Source organism: Malania oleifera, chromosome 8, assembly GCF_029873635.1.
Source record: "Malania oleifera isolate guangnan ecotype guangnan chromosome 8, ASM2987363v1, whole genome shotgun sequence".
NCBI lineage: Eukaryota > Viridiplantae > Streptophyta > Magnoliopsida > Santalales > Ximeniaceae > Malania > Malania oleifera.
In genome coordinates this window covers 7,122,328-7,135,658 of record NC_080424.1, presented here as the reverse complement: position 1 = coordinate 7,135,658, position 13,331 = coordinate 7,122,328, and positions in this window count along the sequence as shown.

The window sequence follows — 13,331 nt, the reverse complement described above, 5'->3', positions numbered from 1 at the left end:
CATTCTCCAATCAACCTTTCTTTTTGTTAATAATAGTTTATTATATTTTTGAAATAAACTTTTTTCCTATTTTTTTTTCAAATTAAGAAGTAATATTTTATTAGCGGCACAAGATAAGTAAGTGATAGTGCTATCATTTGGGTGGGATCTAAAGTATTTCACCTTCCTCTAAAATGCAGTCCACAAACTCCAACTCCTACATTTTTTAAAACTATTTTTCGTCAACTTTGTCGAAATCAACCTTCAAACAAAACACTTCATAAGTAAAATTCAGGAGCGTATGATTAATTTGTTCTTGAAGGAGGAGAAAGAGTACATAATGTTGGAAACAAGAGAAATTACCCAAACAATGGGATGGACAATTTCAAACTTTATCCTGTTAGGCTCTTATGTGTTTTGCTTACTGATTTCAAGAGTCAAAACATGAAACAAGAAGGAATTGCCACATAACACCCGTTCAAGAAAGTTTCAACAAGTTAATCTTCTTTTCTTTGCCTTACTCCTGTTGAGAATTCCACTTGTGAGTTTCTCCCACATTGAAAAATTAGAGTAGATGATGGGTGCTTATATACATGGTTGAGCCTAAGACCCAATAGGTTTAAGCTTTTGGGTCAAGTTAATGTTCACTCATGTGTATCAAGTCCACCTATAGGCTCCTCCGGTCCTAACAAGTGGTATTAAAGCCAATGGTTCGTAACTATGGGTGAGCGACATCGTAAAAATTCAAGACGTGAAATTTATTCTCTTGACATGCTAATAGTTGGAGGACCAAGTGTGTGACCGAGGCTAATAAGGATCATCTAACCTGGGGATGGATCCGAATAGGGTCAATACGTGGGAGGTAGGATTGGTTTGGAGGCACGTGAAATACAATTCGAGGCACGTAAGGCACCAATGGTAAGGCCCACTTGAGCAACTGTTGGGGAATTAAGCTTACTCTCATAAGGGAGATGGTTTCCGTTCAAGGGGGAGCGTTGGAACTCACAAGTGAGGGAGAGTTTATTAAGAATTCCACTTGTGAGCTTGTCCCACATTGGAAAATTAGTGTGGATGATGGGTGCCTATATACATGGTTGGACTCAAGACTAAATAGGCTTAAGCTTTTGGGTCAAGTTGGTGTCATCCATGTGTATCAAGCCCACCTATAGGCTCCTCCAGTCCTAACAAGTTATTGTTAAGCTGAAATGGAAACGGAAAAAATATGGAAACGGAGAAAATGGAACGCCTTAAAGAGGATGAGCTGCAACTGCATACCAAATTCATTCCATCAAAAACACAATTATCACGTGCTAAAATGATCCATTAAATACCACGTGCTCATTATCCCATTAGAATGCAATAACTCCTTTCCTTCTATATATATCCTATGTATCTAAAAATAAGAACATTTGTGTTGTGTAAATAGTGCAAGTAAAGTGAGTGAGCGAGGAGTGTGAGAGTGCTGAAGGTGAAAAGGAGAGAGAAAAGTGTGAGAAGAGTTGAGTTGAGTGTGTGTCTCCTCCTTTTGTTTTTCTCCTAGGTTATAGTATATTTGGTGTGCTCGGTGGACGTAGGTCAGATTAGACCAAACCACGTAAATCTGGTATTTTTATTTTGTGTGCTTGTTTTTCTTGTGTGTGTGATTATTGTTCCTAGATCCCTAACAAGTGGTTTCAAAGCCAGATTGGAGCAAAGTCGCCATATCAAAGCAAAATTTCTAGATCGGTGCATATCAAAGCTCTCAAGAACTATATTGTGCTAATTACGTGTCTAAGGAAAATTTTGTCTAGGAAAGTGGGACTTAAGCGGTCCATTGTGACCCCCACTTCCCTGGGAATTTACCTGATGTAATTTAACATAATCATAACTGGGCTCCACTGCCACGTCAGCAGACATGTCAACACTAGGCCCCACTGCCACATCAACGCCACGTCATCATTGTGCCCCATTTGCCATGACAACGCCACTTGCCACGTCAGTGCCATATCATCATCGAGTTCCACATGTCACATCAGAAGTTAGTTAACGGCATTAATTAACGTCGTCAGTGCTGGCGTCAGAATATTTTGTTAAATGGGAGTATATTCTGTTAAGTTTAACGGAAAGTTGACTGATTTTGACTAGAAGGTTTGACCAGGTTTTCAGAGTCATTTCAAGTCCTTTTATTGAACGACTTGAACCATTTCTAAGGCTTTTAGCCATTCTGAATCCAACCATGTTGTCCATTTGAGCCGATTCATCTTTAGATTGACGAATCAAGATGTCGAAAAAAAATAGCTCAAAGATAAAGATATTTAACGACACCAACTTCGATTTTTGGTAGATGCAGATTAAGGACTACTTATTTGGTAAGGAGTTGCACTTACCATTGAAGGGAAAGCCAAATTCCACGAAGGAGGACGAGTGGGAGTTGCTTGATCGAAAAGCTCTCGGAGCTATCAGAACGACACTAGCAAAGTCTACTACCTTTAATATCAAGCGCATGACAACCACCAAATCTCTAATGGATGCGCTCTCCAACATGTATGAGCAGCCATCAACCGCCAATAAGGTACACTTAATGAAGAAGTTATTTACCATGAGCATATCCGAAGGAGAAAGTTTTAGTAGACATCTAAATAATTTCAACAAGTTGTCGGATTAACTCACCTCAGTTGAAATCAAGTTTGATAGTGAGATTCGTGCCATACTGATTCTTAGTCAGTTGTTTAAGAGTTGGAAAGGTATTGTTACTGCGATCAGTAGTTCTGCAGGAAAATCAAAGCTAAATTTTGATGAAGTCGTCAACATGATTTTGATGGAAGAGATCAGGACATCAAACACTATTTCCACTTCAAGTTCAGCATTGAATGTGGAAAGCCGAGGGGGAGATTCATGGAAAGGAAGGGGGCATGGCCGATCAAACAATCGCGGCATATCTAGGTCTAGGCGATCCAAATCCAGAAATCTCAAAGGTTCCCAGGGCACAAAGAACACTAAGTGCTAGAACTATGAAAAGTTCAGTCATTTTAGAAACCAGTGCAAAGGTCCAAGAAAGGTATATGAGGTGAAGACATAAGCAAATGTTGCTAGAGAAGAACTATGTTGATATGTTCTTTGGAAAGCAACAAGGAGTCTTGGGTCTTAGACTTTGGAGCCTCATTTCATGTCACTTGAAGTAAAGATTGCCTAGAGGAGTATATATCAGGTGACTTCGGTAAGGTATACCTTGACAATGATCAACCTTGTAACATAACTGACAAGGGAATTATGAAGATCGAGATGAATGAGTCAGTATGGAAGCTAAAGGATGTCAGATACATTCCAAACCTGATGAAAAACTTAATCTCATTTGGTCAACTGGCAAATGAGGGATACAATGTGAAGACCTGCTTAATTTCCACATTTTTTTTATACAATAAAATTAATATCATAAATCCCAACTCAGCAGATCATAATCCACCTGGACCCATGGGTACTAGGGATACTTCAGCACACATAATGGAAGCCTAAGCAGCAGGAAACATACAATCACAATATTATAAATACGAAAACATCCATCACATTATTATAAATACCAAAGTCACTATATCCACTGTATTTCAGTATATACATCCTAAAAACAAGATCTAGGGACATTTCCCACAAAATCCAACTATCCCTACTAAAACTTACCCTTTAAAGAGGGTAGACAAACAGCACTAGATCAGCAGGGCTTTTCCCGCTCTCCTAGTTTATAAAATTTTGAGGTGAGACACCTCTCAGTAAGGGAAATGAACTAATACCAGTGTGTGGCAACATGAGTATTCCGTGTTATACATATACCATACAAAACATATTCACTAACTGTTTTGTCAAATCTGGGAAAACGTATAAATCGTCAAACATGGCAGAATATACTGCTTTATCATAAACATATTTCATCTCATATAATAATAATACAAAAACATTCCTGGTAGGTTAGCTGGTTGTTGATAATAATACAAAAACATTCCTGGTAGGTTAGCTGGTTGTTGTCATGTATTACCCCCACATGACTGGGTTGTGTGGCCCGAAAGCGGGACCTGACAATGGTTGGCCGACCACTGCTAAGTCAAAAGTACAGTCTGTAAGTCTGATGGGTCTGCCAGACCTGGTCCATACACCAGGGGCGCTCACACACTTCTTAGAAACCACATCGACCATCCAATCTCACATCACTCCATACAGCAGCGTTAACACAATATCATGATCATGAAGACCATGGACACATAACAACGGTACCGTGCAAGTGCTAGCCTAAACCAAGCCAACCGGGTTCTAATATCATATAACATATACTGAAACTGTGATACATGAATATTTCATATCATTAACTATCAAATCAATCATATTATTTTCCATATATATGTATATCATGAAAATCATCGGCCCGTACGCCGGTATTTCACATTTTACCATAGTTCGGCTCGTACGCTGGCAAATCATAACATAGTTCGTACGTTAGCAAATCATTTTCATAGCTCGGCCCGTACGCCGGCAAACATATCCATAGCTCAACCTGTACGCTGGCAAATCATACACATAACTCGGCCCATACGCTGGCAAATCATACACATAGTTCGGCCCGTACACTGACAAATATATCAAAATCTCGGCCCATACGCTGGTTTTCCATTATAAAAATTCGTATCATTAACACATTCTTAGAAAACAGTATTTCATAACAGTTTCTACTTATGCCACACTAACAGATTTTTTGTATATTCAACATACTATCTGTAGACACCCCATTTTTACCCAGGCCCAATATATGTATTACTATTATTATTATTATTGTTATTTTATTATTATTATTATTATTATTATTATTATTATTATTATTATTATTATTATTATTATTATTATTTTATTTATTCTTATTATTATTATTATTATTATTAATTTTCACTAATCTTATTATTATTATTATTTTCTTTATTATTATTATTATTATTATTATTATTATTATTATTATTTTTCATTAGTATTATTATTACTTTTATTTTTATTTCTATTTATATCGTTTATTATTATTATTATTATTATTTATTATTTTCATTATTATTGACATTATTTTTAATATTAGTATTTTTACCTTTATTATTACTATTATTATCATTATTTTATTTATTTATTTATCTTTGTTATTACTATTATTATTATTATTTTATTCTTATCATTATTTTTACCTTAGTATTATTATTATTACCATATTAATAATTATTTTCATATATATTATTTCCAAAAGAAAAAAAATACCATAAACCAAAAAGGAAAGGGGAGATTTAGGGTTTCTAATTTTTTCTCATAAAAAGTCTTTTCTTCTCTTCAAAAAACGGGGGGGCAGCGCTGCACAAAAAAAAAACAGCCGGAGAGGCCGGGGGCGCACAGCTTCATCTTCTTCCTCTAAACCATCTTTCCACTCTCCTGCTCCCCCACGGGCACGCACAGCAGCACATCACCTCGTGCTCGTCTCTCCTAGCCCCTCACAGACCAGCCTTGTCTTTCCACCATCGTAGCAACCTACGTTGCCGTTGCCGTCACCCAGCCGCCTCATGGCCACCCAGCAGCTCTCCGGCAACCATCCCACCTCTCATGGCCACGACACCACTCAGGGCAGTCCCACCGTCGCTCACGCACCTGGCTATCTCTAGTTCGTCGCCGTTGCTCACGCCATCTCGCCGCTGTCATGCCCATGTCCGTCGTCGTCGCCCACGCTGTTCGCGGCCATCCTTCACGACAGACTAGCCGATTCCCTCCTCCAATCACTGCTGCAACTCCACGGCTAGACGCAGAGCTTCCAGCCAGCCACCACCAAAAGACCCGAGACCTTCTGCAGCGCCCCTCGAAACAGCAACCACCAGTCGCCACGCCGTCACTCGCTCCCACCGCCGTCGCCCTCGCCGCCACCATCAACCTTCACGACCAGCCAGGAAAGCCGCGAGCCAACACCACAGTAGCCCAGCACTCCGGTGACCTCCCCTTCCGGATTCCTCCGAACGCAACCCCCAAGGTATCCGGCCATACCTCCTGCATTTTGGGTAAGGTACCAGTTTGTATTTATTGTATATATATATATATATATATATATATATATATATATATATATATTTAGACTTATTATTGTTTTTTTTTTTTATTCTGGGCTATTATTTTGTATATATGCATTTTTTTTATGTTATATTTATATGTAATATTATATTCTATGTGTTTTCTTTATTTATTAGGTACATATTTTATCATCAATATATGTTTGTTTTTTGTCTTATGGTATTAATTTTTTTAGGTTTATTGTATGTTTAGTATCTATGTGTTTTTGCAGGTGGTATATTTAAGGGTTTTATTTACGTATAAATTTATTGTACATATTAAATAATATTATTATTGTTGGATTTTATTCTTGTAATATGTGTTTTAACATTTAAACATCCATGCAATATTTTCCTTGTTGATATCGTTGTGTTTTAATACGCATTGTAGTATTTCTAATGTTGTAACATTTGTTTAAATGATAATATCCAAGGTTATTTTAGCTTATTGGGAGCTATTGTAATATCGGTTTATTTTTGCACAAGTATATATAGATATAAATATATGTTTTACTATTGAATGTTAAGTTCATGTACATATATATTTACGTAATGTTATGGTCTATTATGTATTCAAGTGATATTATTGTTTATTATTGTTATAGCTATCGTGTAATATTTAGGTGATCTTATTATATAGTTATTTTATGGTTTTCATCATTGTCATATTGATATTGTATATTTTGGGTTATCATTATTGTCGTATTAATATTGTATATTAGGACAGTTATATTATTATTATATATTATTTAGGGTTGATTTGTTGCCTTAATTTCATTAATTGTTTTAAATATATATTATTGTTTATTAACTTGTTAATTTTTAGGTCAATTTGATTCCATAATTTCAGTTATTTCCATATTTATTATTTTGCCTTTTGCCTATTAGTTTTAGGGTAGATTTGTTTCCATAATTACGTTAGTTGCTTCCATATTTATTATTGCATTTTGTACATTTATTTTAGGGTTCAAATTGTTTCCATAGGGATTAATTGTTTCCATGTGTGTATATATTAAATATTGACTTTAAGGTTTTGATTATTTTCAGGTTGTTATTATTGTATTTATAGGATGTTAATATCTTATTATATGGTAATGTATTATTGTCACTATTAGTATTATCGTTATTATTATTATGTATAATATAGTATCATTATTATTATTATTCTAAGTTTAGTATTATTATGATCTGAGTTACCTTATTATTATTATGATGATTTGTGTATTATTACTATCTATTAGGTTGGTTTATTATTTGGATAAGTTATTAGGTGCTATAAGCAATTTAGTACTATATAGTATATGTAGCATATATATATCCCTATTATTATTACATGTATTATGGTAATTTAATTTCTTAATTTATATCTTATTAATATTAAAACCTCCCACACTAGTATTTTCCTATAAAAATTTTATATATAATTTCGAAATTTTGGGAGTGTATTTTCTTAATTATATTCCCTATGATTTTATTGCGGGGGTATGAGCCTTTGGGCATCACGTACCCTAAGCTCTGAGGGAATATATGTATATATTCATTTATTTATTTATTTTTCCTATGTATTTATAAACTCATAAAATGAGTAATTTAAAGAATTATTAGATTAACTTAGGGATAATTTCAAATTAATTAGGTACCGTTCGTAAGAACGGGCGCGTAGGGGGTGCTCGTACCTTCCCCTCGTGTAACCGAACTCCCGAACCTAACTCTGGTAATGTAGACCTATTTTACCCCTAACGGGGCAGTTATCACGTGTTCTAACCACACTAAAGGTTAGTGGCGACTCCGACATTCCATGTTTTTCCATGAAAATATTAAAATGATTTTAATTTCGCCGCCCGGGGCACACGCGCTCCCGGGGCGTCGCGACACTATCATTTTCAACAGTATTTTCTCAAATATAAATCATATATAAATATATTTATTTTCTTGAAATCAAAATGCTATATATACATACATTTTCTTAAAAGAACTAGTTTAGTTTATTCCCTTACCTGATTCCTGAAAAGTCCCTAAGAAAAATTGTCTCGCACCCACAGGGTTCCCCGTTTAACACCCTTAAAATGGAATTTCTCATAACTAAAGTTCAGTATTCCTACGCGTACTACGCTTTCTTCAACTGTCAAAAATCCAAATATTGAGCAGAAAGCCTTACCCTGGATTTGGGATGGTTTCCACCTCAGTCCCACCGACGATCCGCTCTAGCAGATGTGCAAAGAACTTTCCCAAGAGCGTCGTGGTGGCTTCAAATCCTTGATCCGGCAGAAATTCAGCCCGAAATCTAAGAGAGAAGGAAGAGAAACCGTGTGAGGAGAGAGAGAGAGATTCGGCACAGGAAAATGAAGTGAAAATCACGTTTAACCCTATTTATACTGCGGGATTCGTCAACGAGCCACGTCACCTCATGGACGAGTCTTATAGAAAGTTCGTCGATAAACTTCAACCCTCGTCAATGAATTTTAGGTTTCCACATATTCTCTCTCGGTATCTTCTCGTCGACGAATCATGTCCTTGTCGACGAGCTCCTCCTATACCCTCGTCGACGAATCCCCTATGTTCGTCGACGAGGAGCAGAAAAAATTCCTCAGGATTAAGCCATCCAAATTACAATGTCGAAGTCGACTTCCTCCTTTTGTTCCTGTTTCCATTTTCCTTTCTTTTATTATTTAAATACCATTATTCTTCGGGTCGTTACATTCATAACATTTAGTGGCGATGAATGGAAGATTTCAAATGGTGCATTGTCGATTGCATGAGATAAGAAAAGTGGAATGCTTTATGTGACTTCTAATGCATGTATGTCTATTTTAGTTGCTACAGGAAATGTCAATAACAGCATTTGGCATCAACAACTTGGTCACATCAGTGAGAAGGGACTCAGGGTGATGCACTCAAAGGGAAAGTTGAGTGATCTACGTTTAGTAGAGATTGATATGTACGAGGATTGTATACTCGAGAAATAGAAGAGGATTTCTTTCCAAACATTAACCGGTACCCCAAAGATGGAGAGACTTGAAGTAGTCCACTCAAATGTGTGGGGACTGACGACCGTTTCATCCCCAGGTGGAAGGAATTACTTTGTGACCTTTATTGATGATCATTCTCGGAAGGTATGAGTTTACTTCTTGAAATACAAATATGATGTCTTTGATGCTTTTAAGATTTGAAAAGCAATGGTTGAAAGTGAGACTGATTTGAAAATCAAGAAGCTGAGAACTAATAGTAGTGGTGAGTATGATGACACTGGGTTCAAGAAATTTTGCTATGAGCATGGTATCAGGATGGAAAGAACTGTGCCAAGTACGCCTCAACACAACGGCATAGCCGAGCAGATGAACTAATCATTGACTGAAAGAGCCAGAAGCATGCGTATGCAGTTAGGCTTACCAGAGCGGTTCTGGGTAGAAGCATTCAATACAGCAGCATACTTGATTAACAAGAGTCCATTAGTACCATTGGACAACAATCTACCAGAAGAGATATTATAGAGACCCACAAAATTAAATTAATAAAAGAAATGAAAGAGAAGGGAGAAAACAGGGTTTCATCGACGAACCCAGGGTCTTCGTCGACGAATGTCCCTTAGATTTCAGCGATGAGGTACACATGTATCGTCGACGAGAGATTATTGAGAGTTTGGGAAATTTTAGGAATTTTAGGTTCGTCGAAGAAATAGACCCCTCGTCGACGAAGTGTCTTCATGGGTTCATTGACGAACCACTTGAATTCGTCGACGAATGCCGGGTTATAAATGTGGGAAACCCTCATTTCAGCATACAATTTTTTCTCTCTCACTTTCTCTCTCTAGAACCACGGTCCCCTCTCCTTCTCTCTTTGTTTTTGTATTCGTTAAAGCCCATATTGACGATCAGGAACCGCCACGAGGTTCTTGGGAAGATTCTCTGCAACATAGGTAGAGTAAATGTTCAGTTTGGAGTTCTGGGGCATCATCCCAAAATCAAGGTAAGTAAGAGATTTTAGGGAATTATGGTTGAGTTTCTTCCCGATTTATCATTTTTTAAAAAATATATTAAATAATACCTCTTTTAGGAAAATAATTCCCAAAATGACTCTAACGTAATCTCGCCACTTGAAGTAGCATTTGTCATGTGTCAATCTAGGAATTATTTTCCTAAAAAAGATATTATTTAATATATATATTTTTTTAAACGATAAATCGGGAAAAAACTCCTATTCACTCACCCTCTCCTCTCTGTCGTGTTCAGCAAATATTTTTGTTGTTTTATGGCAATGATGAATGGTTTCACGATAGCAAGAAAGAGACGGTGTAGGAGAGAAGGACAATTTCTCAATTACATGAAACTCCACAGAAAAAATAACTCTAGAGGATTAGTTAATATATGCTTTGGCAGGTTGCCAAGAAGATTAATTTTGCAACAAAAATGGATTAATATTTTAATAAATGAGTTTTTCTTTGCAGGTTTTGAAATCCGGGAAAATTCGAAACTTTACTTCGGTATTTTACATATGAAAATAATCAAGATTTTATCCTCTACTCTTCATCATTTCAATTTTCTCTACAATTTAAAAAATGACGGTTAGCCCTTAACAGAAGAAAATCGAAACACTCATATCAGTAAAATAAAAATGACATTAGAATTTATAGGGAAAATGGTGGAATAGAAATAGAGAGAGAGAGAGAGTGTGTGTGTGTGTGTGTATAAACATGCGATTGTGTGTTGTGTACGTCATGTGAGTGATTAGTAGATTTGGGCACTTCGAGAGTGTAAGTAGGACCTTAGATATGTATTAGTGTTGATTATTTGTATGGTGTCAGTACATTGTTGTCATTGCGGTTATATGATTTCATGTGAATTTAGAGATCTAATATTGAGCATCTAAACAAGCGATAGTGTGTCGTGATACGTGATTTGAGTGATTAGTAGAATTTAGAGATCTACTTCGAGAGTGTAAGTAGGACCTTAGATGTATATTAAAATTTTAATCCATTTAAATTTATAGGATGTTCAAAAAATTTAAGAGATAATAAAGATAGAAATTAGGTGCACTATTGAAAATTTTTTATTGTTTTTGTATATTAAAAGCATGAAAAAATATTTAAAATATAAAAAACAAACCTTATAAAGACAATGGCATGCTCATGCATAAATGCAAAATTATATATTTACATTGTTCTAAAAAAATATATTAATACATAATAAATTTAATATATAAATCATGTGTCAAAATTTGCACAAGCACAATAAAACGTGACAAATATTAATATATTAATGCCTCTTTAATTCCACGGCAGCACACATGTCAACTGTGAAGCCACATTTTTATGTATATAACTATCATTTTGATTTTTCAAACCTTTTCTTTTTGATTATTTTGCTTTAGAAAAATCAAAATCCCATGTATCTAATTACATAATCTTGGTTCGGAAAACCTAATCCCAACCTTTAATAGGATAAGGAAAAGACTTTACGATATAGTGTCATCCCCCCTAGGGATGGCATATATTTATAACATTCAAAGATTGGATGATCGAGGGGATTATGATCTTAACTAGCCGAATTAATTCAAACGAACCAAAGGATACTTAATGATATGTTTTTCTTTAGCTTAGTAAATGGAAGCCTTCACCTATGAGAATGCCCTCATAAAAAATAAAAAATAAAAAAACATTTGCAAAAGTCTTCCTGATTTCAGAAAGGACCAATGGTGAAACCCTAGAATTTCCATCAACCCCATGCATCTTTTAAACACTTCTCAAATTGTCTATAACCCGATACCCACTTCAAACACATTTTCAAATCGGATACAAACTTATGTCCATTTCAAATATGACTCACTCGAAAAATGAGTAACTTGAAAGTTATCTTAAGTATAGGAGTTCAGTCGTGTAATACTTAACCCAAAGGTCAGATCGCCTTCTTAGGGAATGCAGTTTAATTTCAAATTTTGTGTAATTCCTAAAAAAATAAGAAAAGAAAAAGTTTACTGAATACAGTTCATATTCAGTTCCTAGAATGTTTGAAATTTTGTGACTAAATTAAAACGAAACAAAACATAAACTATATTACTCAACTAAATGCGGAAAAACAATATGACGTTAAACCATTCAGACAGGAAACATCCTACGTTTAAAATTTCGGACAGAAGCCTAAAGATAAAAATTTTATTAATGAACTCAAGCATTCAACCATAAAAAATAAAAACTCAATTAAACACCTACTTAAAAACTAAACTCAACTCAATCAAGAACGTAAACAAAAAATTTGAATCTAATTCGACAATGGGTTCATCGAAAACAAACTTGGCTCTGCGACAATTTAAATAATAAATTAAAATACCATAATAACCAAGACTTCAACTAAACCAAACTCGAGATAAATAGAACCCAACAAAATATTTAAATTTTAAAGCAAGATTTTAAAAAGAACAAACCGAACTTAATAATGTCTATATTCCAACAAGAATTTACACTCAATAATTAATTTAAAGAAAAAGAAGACAACTTGAAATTAACAATGCTCCAATATTAAAGTAACATGAGAGAGAGAGAGAGAGAGAGAGAGAGAGAGAGTAAAACAAGAGCAGCTGACTGTATAGCAGCAGCAGCAGCAAAGCACACAACAGCAACCCGCAAAGCACACATCGGCAATTGAGAGGAGAGAAAGGAGAAAAAAAAAAAAAAAGAGACTCCCAGCTGTAGCAGCAGCCGCCCTCCTTTTCTGCCCCCTGCGCACCCCCAAAAGAAAAATTAAAGAAAGCCTAGCTAAACCCTGCATGTCTTCCTTTGACTTTTCAAAATGAAACTAATAAATCCCCCCTTTTTTTTTTTTACAATTCGGCCCCCAGGATTCTTCAGCCCTCTCCAGCGCCACGCAAACACGGAATGGTCTTCTTGCATGGCGGGTCACATCAAGACCCGATTCATTTTTTTTTTTTATATTTATTTTCTTTTCTTGTTTCTTTTTTTTTTTTTTTTCTTTTTTGTTTTCCAACACACAAACATAATTTTGACCATCCTAGAGCACGCATCTCTCAAAATTTAAAACACAAAAGTTGTAGATAATTTCCTTAGCTTTTTACAAAATTTTGAATCGTCTCAATTGGAACTCGGACGAGAAAGTTACGCACAAATTACGAAATAGTCTCGATTTTAGTTTCCAATAATTATCGTATAATAAAAAATACCAAAAATTCATACATTACTCAATAAAATCTAAATATTATAAATATAATACAATGTTAAAATATTAAAAATAATTAAGTATTTAATTAAAAATA